Source organism: Manacus candei, unplaced genomic scaffold (assembly GCF_025592945.1).
Source record: "Manacus candei isolate 608988 ecotype Guabito, Panama unplaced genomic scaffold, ASM2559294v1 h1tg000035l, whole genome shotgun sequence".
In the NCBI taxonomy this organism is placed as follows: domain Eukaryota; kingdom Metazoa; phylum Chordata; class Aves; order Passeriformes; family Pipridae; genus Manacus; species Manacus candei.
In genome coordinates this window covers 4,931,105-4,951,082 of record NW_026138083.1, presented here as the reverse complement: position 1 = coordinate 4,951,082, position 19,978 = coordinate 4,931,105, and the positions used below count along the sequence as shown (strand labels likewise).

Below are 19,978 nucleotides of genomic sequence, written 5' to 3'. Positions count from 1 at the left end.
GAGTACAAACTGTAAGAGTCAGAGACCTTTCTGTCTGCATAATTTAGAGCATCTTCAAGGCTCTTAATATGGAGAAAATTATAATAGGTAACTTTTTTACTAACTTCCCATGCAGAAGCAAAACACTGATTTTTATAAACTGAAGAACATAAAGACACATTATGCTGCTACATCAAAACACAAATCAAACAACACTTACTTAAAGACACTCCTTTCTTAAGAGCATGTAAAGAACTGGCAACTTTTTAGTCTTTACTATTCTTCATGACATAGGCAATACAAAAATCTTGGATAAGTGAATTACTCGATCATAAAAGTGAAAACTCCTGCAGCAAACAAACAGTGTTATGGTGGCAAACAAAGCTGATTAAAAAAAATCCCTCAGACCATCAGATATCAGCTTAAAGGGCCCTGTTAGAAAGTGATGGGATGGCTGAAGAGCGTGGGAAATATGTTTGTGTGTTGGCTGCACCTGCAAAGCTCAGCTTGCAGACATTCATGCTGAGGGTAAACAAGGAGTCAGCCGTGCAGCTATTTGCAGAGTGTGCACTTCCAAACATCCCCTTCCATGTATAAAAGCCAGAACTGAAGGGCATATTTATGCCTCTGAAGTGAAAAACTGAAATGATGAGCCTCATACTGCAGATTGGCCACGAGAACCCCCAGCTTTCATTCCTGCACTGGTAGAGCTCCTTCTTATTCCTGCAAACCAAGGTCTGACACAGCCACAGCTTAGTGGCAGATGGTCTGATGGTCCTTTTTACTTTGTGCTTTAGGCATCTGCCTTTCCAACACCAGTTTCAGAGGAAAGGGAAATCGATTTTGAGAAACAAGAAGCGGCACTGAAGAATTTGCTCAATATGACCTAGGCATAGAGTTCCTCCCACTATTGAACAGTCCACCAGTAAAAGTCTGTACCTACAAAGGGCTTTTTCGTTGCTAAAGCCACAGGCACGATGGGCAAAGAAAAGAAGTGACAGGTCATGACAAGATAAGGAGGTGTAAACAGATATCTGACTGGGTTTTTTTACAGCAAAACATAAAAAACATCCCCAGCAATATTAAAAGAGTTGCTATGCTCTGCTGCAAGCTTAGTGATTCCTATCTCTGTATTTTTCAGGCTGTTACTTTATATTTGGTTAAGTAAACTTTGTATTTGGTCAAGTAAACTCAGCATACCAAAACATTGCCAAACATGGTAAGACAGTAAGGGAACAGAGTCAAAAGGCATTGTTTGAAGGGAAAATATAGATGGATGGGAGGATACTTGCATATAAAACATCAATCAATTATGCAACCATCTGCATGACTCAGTAGATGTGAAAAAATTATTCTCCCGAAGGAATGTGCTTAAAAACATACGGAATAATATTATTTCTCCCTAAGTTTCCTCTACTCTGAACTACTTCTGTCCATTTAGCAAACACAAAGGGGCTTCACTGCTTCTATGGATTAGAGAACATTTCAATAAACCTTGGTCTCTCACAGGAAATGGCAAGAACAAGATCCCAGCCTGTCGCTGTTTCACCCAGGCTTTACTTCCCACACTAACTCCTGCTATCCAAGTATGAAACTTTGTCAACCTGCTATGCCCAGACCTGCAAAAAGACTGTACTGCTTCATAGGACATAATCCCATAACAAATGTTCCCCTTTTTTGGAATCAAGTAACACACAGAAGCTGCCACCCTCCAGGTAATCGTCAAGCCCTTGTAATCTGCATCACTGTGGAACAGTCATACATTTGTATCACAGATACAGCTCTTCAAAATGGCTCAATATTCCAGCCATCAAAAGAATTTCACTCCTTTTCAGGCTCCTGATGAAGTGTGTGAATTTTCAAGTGCTCAGCACCCAGTGAGAACAAACAGTCCTGTTTGTATCACTTGTACAGCAATTGGCCATTTCTCTGAGGACATTATCAAAAGCTGTTCCAGCTTTGTTCTTTTCGACAGCATCGCTGCCTAATGGCACCAAGCATTTCCTGCAAAAATAAAGATAGCCTCACTTAGCTTTTCAAAATAATCGATTTGAAAAACTGGGGCAGAGAACATGTGGAATGTATTAACTTGTCCTGATTTCGTGGAGGAACTGTCAGTCGGTTTGTGCGAGAGCAGGGCTGTTCTCTCACTGCAAAAGCCTTGCATTTCAGGAATTCAGAAACTGGCCTCAGGGAAAAAAATAAGTCCTTTTCTGCTGAACTCAGACATAAAAGGATTTGAGCTCAGAGGTTCTTTGCTTTCTAAAAAAAAAAATAAGTTCTCTAAAATACGAATACATTTCGATAACTTGTGCAAGTCATAAAAGCAAGTTGACACAGCCTGGTGCTTCCCCCTACACAAAAGATGTTTCTGTTGCAATTCTAGTTAAGAAACAAGAGCCAAGTGTGCTGACTGAAGCACAGGGGATGCTCCAGAAAAGACTGTTTTCTGCTTAATAATCTTCTGACAAAAACAAGGAAAGCAGAGACTTGGCATTACTGTTTACCATCACTACTGTTAATTTGACTGTTCTTCAGTACATGTGCACATATTCGTGGGCACCTTTTTTACAGGAAGTTGCTTCTGTAGAGGCAACAAGTGATTTAGTAATAAAAATGAATTCAACATAAGCATAAAATCTTAATACTTTTCTTCCCCTCCATTTTTCTTATTTTGGACAAGCTTTTTCCCCCCCCTTTTCTGCTCAATCCTGAAAAATTGGCCAAATTTAAGTACTGCTTCTTGACTTCTATTTTGGCAAACAGTTTTAAAGGGAGCCCTCAAATAATGAATAGCAAAACTGCAGTTATGGAACTGAAACAAACCCTAGGTAATAAGAGGGAATAAGCACTGCTTGCAGAGACTGCTTCCCATTCGGGAATCACTAAAAAGCTAGAGAATTTCAGTGGTATCAAGGTACCTTCAGGTCTCTCAGTCCCTCCCATTCCAAAAGCCTCATGCAAAAATGCAAAGCCTTCACTACTGACTCCAACACATTCAGTTCCTTGGTCAGTAATCTCTCCACGGTGGAGTGGTATTTTAATCTTTATAAAACTTCAAGTAATGATAACAGTTTTCAAATTCCCAAGGGTCAAATTTTAGCTTTAAATTATGCCTCTGTTAACCTTTTGTATTTTCCCACTTTGCCACTTCTCCCCTGGTCTTCTGCCTACTGTCCTTCGTGGCAGCTCCTCCAGTTCAGAAAAATCAGCAGAGCTGTAACTTACTCTAATTTTGATGCTCATGCATTGCAAATATGCTCACAGGGAAACCTGGGCATCACCCTTAAGACAAGGCAATTCAGTGCAGGTAAAAAATGCCAGAGAGTTCAATAAAGTTATCCGAGAATGCATAAAATATCCAGGTGAGGAGAACAGCAACAGAAGCTAAAAACAGATGGTATATGAGATGGTACTGAAATCATCACTTACAGCACTGAGGTGAACTGCAGGCAAAGCACCACACTGCAAAAGCATTACTTCAGCTCATGCTCAGCACAAATCAAACTGCAATCCACTGAGAAAACATCCTTCACTATTCTGTGAGTTTACAAAAATGCAAAGACTTCACTTCTCCACTATAACGTTATAGCCTTGTTTTCTAGCAAACTGCACTCAGATGTTGCTCCTCTGACATCATTAATCTCCATGGAAACCTTAGAATAACTGTTGGCCTGAAATAGGTTCTGTCATCCCAGATCAACTCTAAAGTAGTCCAGCAAAAGATCTTATATCTCATTTTTCTGGCTGTACATTTTTACCAGTGAGCACAGCTGAAGAGTTACAATTCCTGCAGCAGCTCTGAAATAGAGCTTTCATTCCTAACAATCAGAACATACACAAAGTGAACTATTTTTCCAGTTGAGGCTAAGATACAGAGATTCAAAGATTACCTACTTCTAGAGTAAGATGTAGACTTGAAAAAATAAACCCAAAAGATGGGTCTGCATGGAATTTTAGAAGATGATTAAAGCTAGGAGACCAGGCTCCTAAAATTCCTCGGTATCTGCACAGCATTATCCCCTTACAAGAAGGGAGCAGGGCAAAGCAAAGAGATTTTTCTAAAGGTATTTTTTTTAAAATTTACTTTTGGGGGTCATTAGGGGAATGTCTCTTTTAAGTGGAGTGCAACCAGATGGGTCATGTTGGGTTTTTCTTTCTCCTTCTCCACACCAATGCAGCCACTCTCTGTGACTGATGTCCCCAGCATGGGGTCAAGGCAGTTGCTCAGGGATGTTCTACCCAGCAAACAGGTCCTCTGGAAGTGAGTTTTGTGCTGAGTTAAACTGACAGAGATATAGAGATATCCTAAATGTCACAAAAGCTGTTCCCTTGGCAAGAAGCCACATGCAGGAATTGGTTCTACAAGGAAAACACACTGCCTGGGTGTATACAAATGCATATGTTACACAGATATATAAATAATTAGACTTCTCACAGACCAAAATCAAGGAAGTAATCTGGAAAAAGGAGATTTGAGACATGCATAGCTGCAAGTGTCACGCTGCACGAAAACTTGCTTTCTTGAATGTAATTCAGTCATTGTTACGAATTTCTGGGGATAATTAATGAATTGTGACATAAATTTTTCTGAGATGCGAGCAATAAAACAAAGAGAAGCAAAAGAAAACAAGGAGGGAAAATAAAATAGTATATAGACATTTGTACTGATTCATTTTCAACAGTCCTACAAGGAGTTACCTCCACTTACAGCTGCAAGTACTTAAGACATTTCGAGAAAAAAAAAACAAAACAAACAACCAAACCCTTAATTCCTCAGCTCTGATCTTCCCAACATTAACTCTTTCAAGTCATTCCCTGATCACAGTTTCTTTCTATTCTGGGCAGAAAGCTTCTTTTATTGTGTATTTGTCCACTTTCAAATCCAATCAAGTCCTGGGGGCTCTCTGTATGGTTTTTTTTTAGCTACTATGGTCATATGGTACAACAGAAATGCCTTGGTATAGGGATGTTGACAATCTCACCTGCTGGAGTAACACTGCTGGTGTCTGAGAACATCCAGGTTCACTGTTGAGTCTGGATTTTTTTTGTTTCACTGCTTGTTTTATCTCAGCAGCATTTAGATGTGTGCTAGGCAGAACTGGCTGAACTTGGTGGGTGACTTATTGATACCATCTCTGTTGAATTTAGGAGTTCATTTGTTAATGAGTAAGCTGCTAAGTGAAACACTAGAGACCCACAGTGTCACATCAATTCATAAGGAGATATAAATATAACCCTGAACAGCAGCTTTGTCGTGTGTCATAGGAGACAGAACTGAGAAAACACGATCCTGCGCTCTCTGTCTTTGCAAGGCAGGACACAGACTGTGCTAGGTCTGAGGACAAGCCTCAGTTAATCATCAACCATCCCTCTGCACGCTTCCCAAGTGTCAGGCCCTTTGAATACCTTAGTCTTTTATGAGGGAAAGGAGGATTGGGGGGTACACATCTGATGAATGAGATGCTGGACTGGGACCCTCAGCCAGTAGCTGATGTGTTCTCGGATTTTGACCCTTCTCCAAGTAACAAGCAGGAGGAACAAGGCAGCTGCATGGTGACAACCTTACTACTGAAGTTCTGGGGAAAGAGGAGTGAATCCACCAAAACCTGAAGCCTGGATGATGCCAGCTTTACAAGCATGTGGCACAGCAAGCTCTCACCTTTTTCTCACTGTATAGGAGCCAAATATGCTCCCCAGTCTTTGTGCTTGCTACTGATTACAGGGGTAGAGTCAACAGGATGCCAGCAAACAGAGTTTGTCTAACACAAGAGAGGAAAACAAATGCTAGACAGCCACGTTTTTTGCTCCCACTGGGAGTTCCTTGTAGTTTGGTGGATGCTGTGCCTTGCACTTACTTGCTGACAATGTAATATCACCTCTGCAGTTTGGATTTTTGCCCCAAAGAGAAGAGAAGCAACAAACACTGTTTTTAACTCTTAAATGAGCATCCATCCAATAACACAGTGATCATATAAGGCCCAGTCAAGGATCCCACCACCAATGGTGGCCATGAGGTGATAGCCAGGGGAGTGTACCTGACCAGACCAAGCATGGAATTCCACTTTTCTCAGAATATTCTTCTGCAGTTTCCTTCTCAGAAAAAATAAGCAGTATTTTTGTGTGTTAAATGGTTTTCTTGATGAGTTTTTCCTGCATAATCAACTTACTAAATTCATAAGAACAAGCTCTAAACGTCATGAAACCAAGATAACAGATATATAATCTAATCTGCTTACTCTGACTAACATTCCACCCTTGGAAGCCACAGGTGCCCAAGGAGAGACAGCAGCAGGATTGCTGCCCACGCCTGTGTCTATATATTTTCTTCCAGGCCTCCCTTCATTTTTATGATGGCCTCAAAACTGTGGAATCACAGTGCAACATGAGAATACAAAACCTTTCAACCAGAAGAATGACTCAGTAAATTAGATTAGAGCTAGAGCAATAAATTGCTGCTTGTGGGGTTTTTTCCCCCTCTAATTCTCAAAGCCTGGCCCACCTTCCTTTTTCTCTGGCTCCTACCTCTGAGAGCAAGAAGTTACGAAGCCTTAATAACCCTGCTGCTAGCACGAAGGAGAAATTGCTTGGTTCTTTCTCCCAAAGAGGCTTTTATGAAACAGTCAGACTTCACCAGCTCAGCAAACAGAATACAAAACACTGCCTGTAGCAGAGAACATCAAGGTAGGACAAACTTGAAGCACAGAATGAAAGGGCGAGTAATTTTTTTTTTTTTTGTAGCAACTGATGTTAAATTTCACAGAGGGAGGACTCAAGTTTTTGTAACAAACAAGACGACCTGGTTGCTTTTGTTACCAGTCCTCTCCACAGTAAGACGTCTCATTCTGGTCTTACAGCAATTAACTCTAACAAACAGAAGCAGCAGGGAGACAAAGGGAAGAAAAAAATTCACAAAAGACGACTGAACTTCCAGGCATTTATGAAACAGATTGAGGACCAAAAGAGGCAACATCTGAAAAGGTGACATATGTATCTTTGTGAGGCAAAAGCTCTGGCTGTACCAACACCCTGACATTGCAGCTCAGAGTGGAGCACCAGGGTGTGTCAAAACCAGGAGTTCATTAATTGCTGTAAAGGCACTGTGTCATTTTATTATACAAGGAGCACCAGACACAACAGTTGAAATGTTTTAAAGGAACTCTATTTTTAAATAATTGCTTATTGAATGTAAGCTCTCATTCTCAGTGCTTCCAGCAAGCCGCTGTGCTAAACAGATCTCATCCACTGTGCAATCTTATGTACTTAATTAAAATTTAAAAAAGCTCTCTAATACCTGTTATTTCAAGGACCTCATGTGCAGGTTTTTACTTTCAGGATTGCTATGCGAAACCTATTTGACCACAAGAGAGGTTCAAACAAGCTTCCAAGCCACACATAAAATATTCAAAGCCAGCAAGGACATCATAAGGTTTAATTACAGAAAGCAAATGCAGTTGATGAATATGAGCCTTCCTGGGTCACAGGATCACTGGACTTCAGTGCTGAAGCTTGGTTTGGTTTAAAATTAATACTTATTTATATTTCTTAAAAAGCACTTTAAAACTAAGTCCAAAGGTAACCTAATCACTTTTGGAATTTTGAAGCTTAAATGATTGGAGACTCATTTTCTTTTAGGATACACACACACACATAGGCACCCACATGCACAAAACCACCACTGCAGCTCCAGAACAATACAAATGCTTTTTGAACTCTTGGACAGCCTGGATAATATTGTTCTGCCATAGCCAAATACTTCATTATCCACTTGATTTCTGAACAGCATGTGTTCTGCTTGGCCCCACATGGATGCCAAAAATGACTTGTGTTGCTGTTTGCCAGTTGCCATGCTATTGTCAACTCTGCCACCCTTTGGGAATACAACATCCACCCACAATTTCTCAAATTTGCATTTGCAAGCTCTGCCCGGCACCAGCTGTATTTTCCAGGAAAATGATAACATTTTTCAACTGTTCTAATGCCTGTTTTTTTAATAGTAACAAACAGATTCAGGTTAGACATTAACAGTGATGCTTGAGTCATGTGCAACGGCAAAGGGGAAAGCCAAGAGACAGCAATACTCTGGTATATCCATGGAGAATATGGAGCTGAGACAATACAAGTTGTTTGGCCTGCAGCTAAACTTATATTACGGGTGAAAAAGGTAACTCTAGGCAATGCCTGTACAAGGTAGTACTCTCTCCTCCCTCACTGCTGGCTATGTGTAGACTTTTCTGCATAGCACAGCTTGCAGAGAAAAAGATTGAAACATTCCCAACTGCCCACTATGAGATTCACTTGGGTAATCCAGAGCCCCTGGTGACACTGGTCCTGCAGATGACAGCATTTAAGCAGACTGGCTACTTGTAATCATTGTTACACAGTTTATCACTGAAACTCATCCTCATTTCTCCAGGAGAATTTAATAGATTAGAGACCATAGCAACGGGTTCCCACAACAGGTACATGTTAAGGAGCAAGACATCCAAACCACAAGGCATTGTCTAGAGGAACAGTTACTTTCCATTGGGCTTGAAAAATTGGATTTTCTGGATGAAAAAAAAAGTACTTCTAAATATGAGTCACTGATTCCCATATTTCTTATTAGTCTTCAGGCTTTGCACTCAGCAGTGTCATCGGGTGCCAGTGACACTCGTGACACTCGTCTGTGGCAACAGAGTTCAAAATTCAATCATGGAGAAGTCTCCCATTTAGCAAGGGCAAGAACTGGATGGAACTCTTGGCTGATCTTTTTATTGGCCTGGTTTTGTCATGACAATTACTGAGGTTCCCACGAATCAAACAAGAGCTGGGAAAGTCCAAAAGCTATGTTATGGCTTTGTTAAGCTGCACTTTGGGAGTGTGTCTGGAATCCCAGCAGCTGCCTAGGCAGCCCTGCTATCAGAGGTGTGTTTCTACTGCTGCTTCACAAAGTTCCTCTTCACAAGCTGGTCATTTACATGTCGTGACCTGTGACTGCTCCCTCACAAACTGTGCAGGCTCTAAATGTGGAAATAACACTGTCAGCTATGGCAGAACCTGCCAGACACCAGTTTCCCAGTGCAACAACCCCTTGCCCCACATGATACAGTTGACCCTCACTGTTCCCCAAGCTGCCCCCTCAAGGAGTCTCTTTTGGGTCTTGGCTTTCTTAAGTTACTGGATCAGATAAAAAAGACTCCAGTGACAATACCAGCTCCCTGACCTTCCTTCCCACATCAGCCAGTTGTTCATGTCTCTGTACCAGCCACGACACACCACAGTACAAAAAAGTGTGTGCGTGTTTTCCTCTGTTCTTAAGAATAAAATTGGCACCTGATGAGGTTCACGGTCTGACATTTCCACAGAAAGGTGGTGGTGGGTTGACATTTTAAAACATTATAAGCCAGTACTGCTGTGAAACACATAAGACCTAGAAATTACATGCTGAAGTAATTTTTGTTGAGTAATTTTGATACTCCTAATCATCATACTAATTACAGGATAAATATGTGAAGCCAAGTCATATACCTATATATATATGTATACACAATTGATTGAGAGTCATACAATAGTGGACTAAAAGTTTGAATTGATGGACTGAGAGAGGGACAGGCTCCATCAGCACCACATTTGCAAATGCTACTCAACTGTGATTTCTAGTTTAGGAGTGAGCAACTTACAAAGGAGTTCTGGGCTGGATGGATAAACAGAGGTCTAATTAGAGTGATGTGCTGGGAAGCTCTTCCTTCTGTGAAGCAATAAAACAAGGTGGTCACTGTAAAACCTGGTGTTATCTGCTAGATCTCACTATTGCAAAAACACCCCTCCCACAATCCACAGAAGTACAGTATCCAGATAAAGACTTCAGAACAGGATTTGGTTATGCCACTGTTAAATCCTCCGTGGGAAACATTTTGCTATATAACCCTGCACAGAAAGATCAGTGATGGTTGGTGGTGTTGGAAGCTCTGGATGAGGCATTGGAAGCTCTGGATGAAGCATGCCATTTCCCACTGCACCATGCCAGGACAGCTTTTAACATGCATAAAGCATCCTGAATGATTAATAAATCATCACAAAGGAGCAGCTGAGCAGAGCTGCCACATTTATATCTCCCCAGAATAAATGCTAGCTGATTTTAATTGTGTTTCATGTCTTCCTTAGACAAGCAATATAAACTTGGGAAGATTTCACTTCAGAATGAGTAACAGACGGGCTCCAACAGCAGGGGACTGCTATCACAGGAGCAGAGCATGAGCATGACAAAACAGGAGGACAGTGATCCTTCTGCACATCCACTCCTAAGGTTTCTAAGCATCTTGCCTATGTGGCCAGGTTTCACCCTATTGCAGTTAAAATGTTAAGCCCTGTTAGTCATAGGCCACATGCTACTCTGTCTGGCATTGTAACAAATCAGAGCCAAAGTCATTCCGTGTCCCAAACAGCCCATGGGAAATGCTGCCAGAGATACTCTGGATAGCTAAACTGGAGGGGTATGGGGCACCTTGGAAACTGTGAGGTTTCCAAGAGGAAACTCTTCCTGCACAAGAGCCCTAAACCAGTGGTTTGTTTATAGAAAAGAGACTTTCTGTGAGAAATGGAAGAAATATATGCAGGCAGCTCGTCGGATGTTGTGGTGGCATCTTTTGCTGCAAGAGGCTGCAAAAAGAATATAAAGGTCTTGAGTTCAGAGTGGAAAAAATGAACAACAAAGGGCTGTGTCATGGACTTATCAAAAGTGAGAGTATGTTTCCTATTACAGAGAGAGAAACAGAGCAAGAGTGACAGCCATTAGGAATCAAGGTGAAGAGCCCTGGAAGTACAAAAGGGTAGCTGATGTTTGATGTACAAGAAGCCAGGAGAGGAAGAAGCAAACGGGACAACGAAACCATCAAAGAAACGGGCTAAAAATTGTGAAATCATTTCAAATTAGTGAACTAAGATTGCACTTATCAAGGCAAGTTTGTTACAGTAACAGGAACATAACACAGTAAGAATTAGGGGAAACAACTAGATGTGTGCACAGATAAGAAGCTTTCTCCAGCAGATGTTAAGCATCTGCCATGCAGTTCCCTCATGCAGCAGTCTTCAGGCTGTGACCCAAAGATATCTGAGTAACTAATACAGTTATCAGTCAGAGAAGTGTTATGGTGGTGCTCACAGCACTGGAAGTGAATCAGGGGCAAGAGGGAAGTAGCAGAGAAATCTGGGGGAGACCAAGGAGGACAAAGAAGGTACTGGAGAGAAAGAGTGCACGAAAGGTGAAAATGGCTCTTTGCTGTGTGTGTGAATTTAAGAGAAAACTGAAGATGAAGAGGGAGATTGAATACAACCAAGTGCACCAACAATAGATGGAGCTGTGAGATAAGAGGAAAAAAAATAACCTTTAAGGGGACTAATTAAAATGGCAATTCTGAAAATGAAGGCATAAACCCCTACCTTCATGGGAAGGCATGACAGACAATCCACAAGAGCTGTTTGGTATGAGCATGACAGCCATACCAGGGCAGCAGAAGGAGCTGAAACAACCTGTCACTCTTTTTTCCTGCCCTTAGATGAGCAAACACTGCTCATGCCTAACACAGGTTAAATCCCTGCCAGCTTCCTGTCAGCCAAGTGCCAAGATCAGCCAAGCACTAGGCAAACACAAACTCGACCTGATTTAACAACCATATTGAGGGGTCGTGCAAGTTCTCCATGCTTTGCACTCCACACTACATGCTAATGCCATCTGAATTTCTTCCACAAAAGCACAGACAAAAACTTTGTACTGTTTTCTGAGTTCTCTTAAAAATAAAGGAATTCACTATTGGAAGCCTGTTTTGATCTTTGGAAAGGAATAAGTAATACTTTGAGATAAAGGCTAACAAACACGATATATAAAAAGATCTGCAGAGACAAGTGGTATCACTCTATTACCATTAGGAAGTCTATAAATGTACTTCAACACAGGCTCTACTTCATATCCACATTCAAAACAAAGCTGGACAACTACAATAACTCCAGATGGAACCATAAATTTTATTTGAAACTTTTCTGTAAACAGGAAAAAAACAAAGCCTGGTCCTGCATAAAACAGGTTCCTGTATTAGGCAACATTCAGTGAGCCTGTCAAGTGTCAGACACCTTCATTTGTCAGGGACCTAACAACTGTTTTAGGACAGACTTTGACATCTCATCCTTCTGTTAACATCCTCTGAAAGATGCAAGTTCATGCTTATATGGAACTAATGCACAAAAATGAAATAGCTTCTAGCCTTGTTCACTGGAGATCCCAGTAAGGCTCCCGTAAGAACAAGCAACAAAAGGGAAATTTTATATCAACTTTAATTCCTATTTCCCCTCCCCCAACTTCAAAAGCAATCTCTGGTCACTCTTTTTCAAGAAAAGAACTGGACCCTCCAATGCAATGCCACAAATCTTTTTGGAGGAGAGAGCACACGAACCATCAATCGACATTATCAGAGCCATTTTCCAGAGACCTGGAGAAGAGCCTGTGTCCAAAAGCTTAATGGTTGGTCTCTGCAGTCAGCCTCATGAAAGATACCATCTGCTTTTACAGACCCTGCTTTTTAACATAAAAAACAGAAAAAAATAAGCACCCAATTGGCAATATTTACTAACAATTCCCAAGAGGTGGCACTGAGGCCTAGTAATGTTGCTTGGTGCTAATTGCAGGCCGGGGCCTACTTAAACCAGCTGCCAAATGGATTGTCAAATGGGAATTCTGTGCACAGCTACAGGAGAATACATTAAAGTGTATGATTAATTTTATCAACAATAACAGACAGGGTAAGTTTCAGTTTGTAGTTACATAAATGAGTCTACAGTCACGCAGCTTGCCTGCTGTACATCAAGCAATCCATTCCTCTTATTTTTGGGAAGCTGAGCTTTGAATCATGTTGTGTAATTTATAAATCACCATATTGAAACCTGCTGATTATGCCATGCACGCCAGTACTCAGCTAAGTAATTTCCAGGCACAGTGGAAACCACAGAACTGTTCTTGGGCCCTTCAGACTATTGACAGACATGCTAATTATTTGCTACTTAATAGTAATGTGTAGCTAGATGTAAATTACAATATGGTAGGGTTGGTTAAGCCCTTTGTTATTTAACACGTTTTACACGTTACTTTTTTCAAATCAGCATCCTGTCAAAGACACAAATGGCAGTAGCTCAACACAGGAAAGAAAACTAGCACGGCCAGACCCTGTTCCTCACTGCTACCAGTGCGGCACTTGAGTAACAGAGCCAAGGAAAATAATCCAGGATGAGCAAATGCACAGCCGCCACTGCGAAATCCTGCTTCCCACCACAGAGCCTCTGCATCTCCACACTCAGCGAACCTAGATCCTGAAAACTTGTCAATAAAGAGACCACAACAAAGGGGTTTGACACACAGCTAACAACCTATTCAAATGTGAACGGCACTAAGTGGATGACCAGGAAAAGGAACCCAAAAGGGAGGGAATAGCAAACACTTTCTGTTTGTTTCTAAATGCTCAAACATTCAATTTGCTGTAAGAGAACACAATAAAAAATAATGGAGCAATATTTAGGTCTAACAACTGCCAAAGCCAACAACACAAAATCTCTCTGGTCCCCAGTGTAACTAGCCAGCTGTACAGTATGCTGAGAGTTGAAGTATTTTATTCTTACTGAAGCAAAAAAAATTGTGTCTGGAAGCGCTGCAGTAGAATTCCAGGCAGAGCACTAATTTCTGCCATAATACAAGGACTGCTAGACCATTTGGAAATTTAATAAGAAGGCCAGTATTCACAACAACACTGCTGGATGAGGGTTCAGGAAAGAGAGAGAGTGCTGTTTGTCTTTTCTTGAAGAAGAGTTTTCTTGATAGATTTTATGACCGCAAAATACTCCTGGCCAAATCACATGGATCAAATCTTCCTAATTTTGGCACCTAGTAAAAGACATGTTCTTAGAAACATTCCTAAAAACCCTGTAGCACACAAGAAGGGAAAGTGGGGAGTTTGTCCATCCAAGTGTGAACAAGTGTCATCCAAGTGTGGGGAGTTTGTCCATCCAAGCGTGAAATCCAACTGTGCATTAGGCCCTTCAAAGAATATACATGAGCCATACAAGGAACACATGAATTATACAAGGAACACAGGAATTACACAAGGAACACTGCTACTTATTTTAGGGAGCCTGCTTCACCAGTTGCTGACCATTACAATTTCCCAATGGCAAAGACATTTTACAATGTCTTGATTTTATTTCAGCAGGGGAAAAAAAATCCAACCAAACCCCACCTATTTCCTTCTTTTTTCTTATTTTGTATATGAGTTCACTGATGAGGCTTAAGGTTTGGATTGACAAACAGATACATGACCACAGCTGAAGGAATAGCAAATTACAGTTGAATGAGGAGAAACAGGAATTTGAGTTGGGACAGGGAACTGCTAAGGAAGTTTTACACCCAAGGCAGTACAACACGAACCTGCATCCTCCCATTTCTATTTCATGCAGGTCAGCACACTCACCTTTTTCTTCAGCACTGCCTTATGTGTGCTTTAATTGCATCAGGCTAACAAGCAGTTGACATCTTACAAAATGTTGGAACTAGAGATTGATGTTTTAAGGGATGTAAAGGCTGGCATTTCAAGCTGCTTTACAATGGTGAGGGGGACAGACTTCAACAGAGGGTCGTAAGAAGAGCAGTAAAAATCACATCTGAACTGATGTGGGGAAGTGAGTATTCCAGATCTTGAGATTCCATATCTGATGAGATTCTGATTCTGTATTTCTTAAAAGAATCAGCAAACAGTAACGTGTTAACTCCACCTAGAGTAATACATGGAAAATAGAGAACTCTCATTTGCTGGACTTTGGACTTGCTGCTTCTCTTTTGACTCAGGCATCTCTGTATTAGCTCTGGCAGCCACACGTGTTGCAGCCAGTGACCTGCCCACCATCATATCCCCGGTGTGAAACCCAGGATTCACGTCTGTCAGCAGGGATACTTGCACCAATGCCAACAAATCATCACACAGGTTCTACAACTGGGGTAAAGGAAAGAGTACAGAGAGATGGATCTTCCAGGAAAGTTCTGCTTTTAGCCTGGTCTCCTGCCACACTGATTTTAGGTGTAGCCTCAGGGTATCTACCTCTATGCAGCCTTGTCACCTTGTCCCCCTCTAGGGGGATTACTCTATACCACAGAATATCCTTAGATTCTGGGCATGCTACTCCTGTACACACTTTTGGTATCCAAATCCCTCCCATTCCTCTTTGCAAAGACTCAAGTTTTAAATCTCTATGCCTACTCAGGGTGTCCAGCAACAAGTTTGTTCTGTAGCCTTAAGTCTTAAGAGCTCGAGAAAAACTCATTATGTCTTTAAATGACAGTTACACATCAGTCCTCCTTCCCTCAGCACTCAATCTTTTATATTGTTTTTCTCCATTCAAGTTAGATTATTCAAGGAATCACTGATTCCTTCCCCAGTGACTCAGGAGTGATAAAAACCCTGCCACTGCATAGCAGGAACGCTGAAATCATTGCCCAAAAATGATCAGCCAACACTGGGGGATTAAAACAGGACTGTGCACTCCCTTCTCCACACTCAGCAGGTGCCATTAGTGAGGTCCTCAGACTTTTTCCATGCTTCCCAAGTACAGCAAAGCTCAAGGGATACCCTTCCCAGAGTTCCAGGCAAAGAAAGGTGGTAAAGAAGCAAAAAAGGTGGGGATGTCTTGCAAATGGACCCAAATTTTGTGCTTAAAAGGTAGAAAATATACACATGGAACAGAAATGAAGTGCTAAACCATAGCTAGTCTGCAACCAATGAAAATAGACCAGAAACAGAAAATACAAATAGAAATTTATTTATATTTGCTGATAGCAGGGTGCTCTGAGTAGCACAATTCTGTGAAGGACTGCAAAGAAAAAAAATTAAGCAGAAATACCAAGTGATGATTCCCAAAATTTTCACTTTATGGTCTTAAGAATTAAACCTAAAAACAGTGGCCCCAGTATGGCTGCAAAATAATTTATGAAGTTTTTTATATGTGGGCAGTTTGAAAATATAAAAAGGTTGTGATACCATAACACAGTCACAGCAAAACAATATAATCTCAATAAAATAAGCAGCGTATTTTACAGTTAGTATATCTGCTATTTCCTTTTCCTTCATAAAACTCAGAATAAAACATTTTCTCCTCCACATCCTTTTTCCACTGCTGATATGAAACTGCACTTCTGCACGTACATGCACATAATGGTGTCCTATTTATATGTTCGGTTTTTTGAAAATATTTATATTTTCTGTTAGCACAACAGGCATCTGTAACAACACAGAACTCACTAAACTTTCTGCCATGTTTCCCATTTTAAGCAGCATTCCTGTTGGAGCTTAGTCATGATAAATGAGCTCTGAATATTTTCATGTCTTTTGAACGGTAATGGTTTCAGCACTGGAAACTTTTTAGTCGAAGAAAAGCTCGTGAACACGCACAAATATTCATGATCTCACTATGGTCAAATGATCCTGCTTAGAATCCTGAATAAAAACATATACAGACATTCAATACTGGAATAAAGAAGTTCCATTCTTAAGAGCATTAAGTTAAACATTTCCAGTATAAACAGTAAAAAACCCCCAAACTATGATGACATTCTCAGTTTGATGTATTTAGCCATGTAATAGATAACGCTAAAAAAAAGAAGTGTATTTTTTAATGGAAATATGCAAAATTGCAGAGAGACAAACATATACCTTCTTCCAAGTGGTTGGGCCATATGATGTAAACAACTGAAATTTCCACTTAATTTAATAAGACAGTTTTGGCAAAGACTTTAATTCTAAGTTCACTACTAAAATGACAAATTTTCATTTATCACCTAATCAATTCTACTCAGCTTCAGTGTATAAATTACATCTCACTCAAACTTTATGCTAACCCTGCTCTGTTTTGTAATGGTTTCCAATAAAATGCCACAAAAAACTTCATGGTTCATTCCTATTCATAATGATTACCCATGAAATTTTATATAGAAGATTATCCAACATAATTAATTAAAAAAAAAAAGTAGACTGTCAAGTTCTTCTTTCTAACTGTCACTGTCTGAAAATAAAAAAAAAGATTAGTCCAAAGCATCCTGCATTGAAATTATGTTGTTAGTTCAGTGTGTTCTCATAAGAAAAATTTATATACAATATTTTCACTTAGGACTTCTAAGAAGACCACTTGGAAATTGCATGAGGTTCACTCCAACACAGAAGGGTCCTGATATTTTCATCTTACATACATTTAAGCCTATGATTGCACTCACCTCAGTGAGGCTTGCCACGGAAAAATAGCAAGGCATACTTTTATACTTTTCAAAGTAAATTTGCTGTCATTTTGATGAAAGAAATCCTCCACATGAAAAAGCTTGACAGCAACAATTTTGGGGTTTACTTTTCTTACAAAAATACAGGCAATAGTCTGCATAGGCACTTTATACTTTCCTCAAAGCCTCAACCTCCTAAAGCCACGAAAAATTCTTTCCAAAAGAAAGATGCTTCTCTTCAGACATTCTTAGAATTCCCCACGATCATTACTGAACAGAGGGACTATTCATGGTGATCTTATCACTCCCACATATTATATATAGTCCAGAGTCTGCTCCAGTGCAGGCAGGTGGAATGCAAGTGATTTCATCTGGACTGCACTCGGAGCTCATGGACCCAATTACGAAGCTGGATGGAATGAGTTGGGGGAAAACACACGAAATAATTTACAATACAGTTATTTGGTGCTTTAGGAGGATCACAGATGAAGTTGCATCGGTTTTCTTTCTTAAAGCCAACCTCTCTGATCTCTGATATTTACCGTAAATTAAGAATACAGAGGGAAACCAATGAATTCATATTTGTTGCTGTTTACAACAGGTGTATCATGAGAGCTATAAAACCACAGCTGAGCTGTGGAACTACAACCAGGTTTTTTAGAACTGGTGTGTGAGTTTTTACCAAACTAAACTGCCCAGCAGGAGACAGTTCACAACATTGTTCACTTCCTCCTTTCCCCCGGACTCCACAAGGCTCTCCTAACAAACCTCATTCCCGGTTTTTGCAGGCTACAATTTCTCCCAAGGACACCATTTTTTGAAGATTTTTTTGTTGTGAATCAGACGATAAGAATGATTCTGAAATCAATGCAAATCCTGTCACTAACTTAGGGAGAGCTAGGATTTCATCCAAAGAATGTTACCATATGCTATTTAACATTATCTGTAATGTAAACTGTGATGTGAAATATAGTCTGACTGTTAAAAGAACCAGAAAATTGTCTAGCCACTTCTTGGTTCACCATATTTCCAAAATTTTCCTGCTATAAACTCAAGCTCCTTTTTTTTGAAGTCTCTGTAAAACAACAACATTTAAAGGCATAAAAACAAACTGTTTCATCATGCAAAACCAGGAACATCCCTAAGTATAAATTTTCACCAGTATTGTACCAGACTGGTTTCAAGTCATCAAACTGATTGACTCAATGAAGAAAAGGAGTGATGGGAAATTATACAAAGAATAGAAATATTGACACTTTAAAGACAGAACTTCTCGGCTCAAACCATCTGATGTGTGGCTGCCCCATCCCTGGAAGTGCTCAAGGCCAGGTTGGATGGGGCTCTGAGCAACCTGGACTAGTAAAAGGTGTCCTTGTCCACAGCAAAGGGGTTTGAACAAGATGATCTTTAAGATCCCTTCCAACCCAGCCCATTCTATGATTCTATGATTTATTTAATTCTATAGGTTAAGTTAAAAAAAAGAAAAATTACATTTCATTTACATTTTACAGGATTTCTGACAGTCTCTGCGAACTTTTATAGCATTTGTTTTTCAGAGAAGAGTAAGAATTTACAGAAAAAAGCCTCTTAAATCCCTTATTTCCAAATCTTAACTCTTCTATGCTGTAATAGGCACACGCCTGTGGCAAAGAAAGCCAACAATTCCTCTGCCAAAAAGTCAAAATCTGTTAAGTGCATAACCAATTAAAAACATAATATAAGCCATTATCTGACATGTCAGAGTCTTCCAATTGCACATTAGAATTAAAATGGTGCTTTATCTGAATCACTGTGTATTAGGCTCGTTTTGCCTTTATTTGTGTATGTGTACCCATCTTATTTGCAGTTCCACAAAACCAAACTGAATAAACAAATGGTTTGCAATTGATTAATCCAACTCAGCTGGTGCAGGGTTTATTTAATTTATGTTTAAAAAGGAAAATGCCTCGCACGTGCCCCAACTGTGCTCACCACAATTTAGCAGTAATGCATCCAGGCAGCCTCTGAGTCAATGAAACTTTGCCTGTCATCAATTTGCACTCCAGCCCCTGTTCCCCACCAGCAGCTCCGTGCCATCCATCCCTATCACCCCTTTCTCCCTGCCATCAGCAGCTTCCATCCATAAAAACCATCCATAAAAACCTCTTTGACTTTCTGTCACCACCAGATTACACATCAACACTTTTCTCTTAATTAGATGGGCTGTTAATTTAGGAAGATACCATTGACTTAAAATCTGATGCATTTCAAATAAAACAATAACAGCCCCTTCATCACAGCTTCAAACTATCTGACTGCTGGCTCATTGTTATGATTTTACAGCAGTATTTTCCAATGTCTTGTGCTTTTCTTGCCTGCTATTGTGTGAGTGAAAGATAATTCCAGTCCCAGAAATGTTCTCCAGTTAAAAAATAAAGGAGACAAGTAAATAACAAAAATAAAAGTTACCAAGAGTGCAACTTCACACAGTGGAACTGCTCATGAAGGATGTGCTGACAGGTCTCATTTGACTGAATGCATAAAGACCTTAAAAATAACATTAACCACTGTCAAGGTAAAAATCTTCTGTATTTCACTAGGAATTATCTGCTGTGTTCCAATTACAGCATATTAATGCTGGTCCAGGAGTGCTTGAAACAGGCTTGCAACCTTTAAGATACCTCAGATATTCTGAAGGATGCAAAAAGAGTGTGACAACAAGAAAAGAATTAGGAAATAAAG

General features: G+C 40.2%; 1 protein-coding gene across 6 annotated transcripts in view; it reads right to left on the bottom strand.

Moving 5' to 3' along the window:
* The window catches only part of PLCB4 (phospholipase C beta 4), a 187,628-nt gene that overhangs the window by 111,113 nt on the left and 56,537 nt on the right, over positions 1–19,978 (bottom strand). Inside the window, exon 3 of one of the 6 annotated variants that reach the window (XM_051792775.1) lies at positions 9,642–9,709. The exons of the other annotated variants lie outside the window; for them this stretch is intronic. The gene's annotated coding sequence lies outside the window, so the exon portion shown is untranslated. The remainder of the gene's footprint in view (positions 1–9,641; positions 9,710–19,978) is intronic. 6 annotated transcript variants of the gene reach the window in all.